At 34.6% G+C, this 408-nt stretch overlaps 1 pseudogene; it reads left to right on the top strand.

Annotated features, from left to right (window-relative positions):
• Nucleotides 1–376, top strand: LOC106512738 (dynein heavy chain 5, axonemal pseudogene; annotated as a pseudogene).
• The last annotated feature ends 32 nt before the right edge of the window (nucleotides 377–408 follow it).

Here is a 408-nt window from a genome sequence, read left to right as displayed (position 1 = left end):
TCATCCAGCTGTTCGAGACTCAGAGGGTTCGGCATGGTATTATGGTCCTGGGGCCTAGTGGGGCTGGAAAGACTGCTTGTATACAAACGTTGATGAGAGCCATGACAGGTATAAGATACACAAATCTGTTGTAAGTTAACTGTTTTTGAAATTTTATTTTATTTTTTTGTATTTGTGCGAGACAAAAACTCATGCTCGATAGAAGTTTTTTAAATAACCATCATCACAGCGTGTGGTTATGCCTCAATTTTTAACTTTTTAGTTCCATATTTGTTTCATGTTATGCATATTATTAGGGAAAACACAGATTTTCCAGTAAACTGTAAAAGTTTTGATTTGTGATGATGTGAAAGTTGTTGAACTAGTCAAAGCAGTAACAGTGGTACATATGATGTATTGTTTTTTTTA

Source organism: Austrofundulus limnaeus, unplaced genomic scaffold (assembly GCF_001266775.1).
Source record: "Austrofundulus limnaeus strain Quisiro unplaced genomic scaffold, Austrofundulus_limnaeus-1.0 Scaffold11387, whole genome shotgun sequence".
In the NCBI taxonomy this organism is placed as follows: Eukaryota; Metazoa; Chordata; class Actinopteri; order Cyprinodontiformes; family Rivulidae; genus Austrofundulus; species Austrofundulus limnaeus.
The sequence above is the reverse complement of the archived record's forward strand: the minus strand, read 5'-3'. Positions and strand labels throughout refer to the sequence as shown.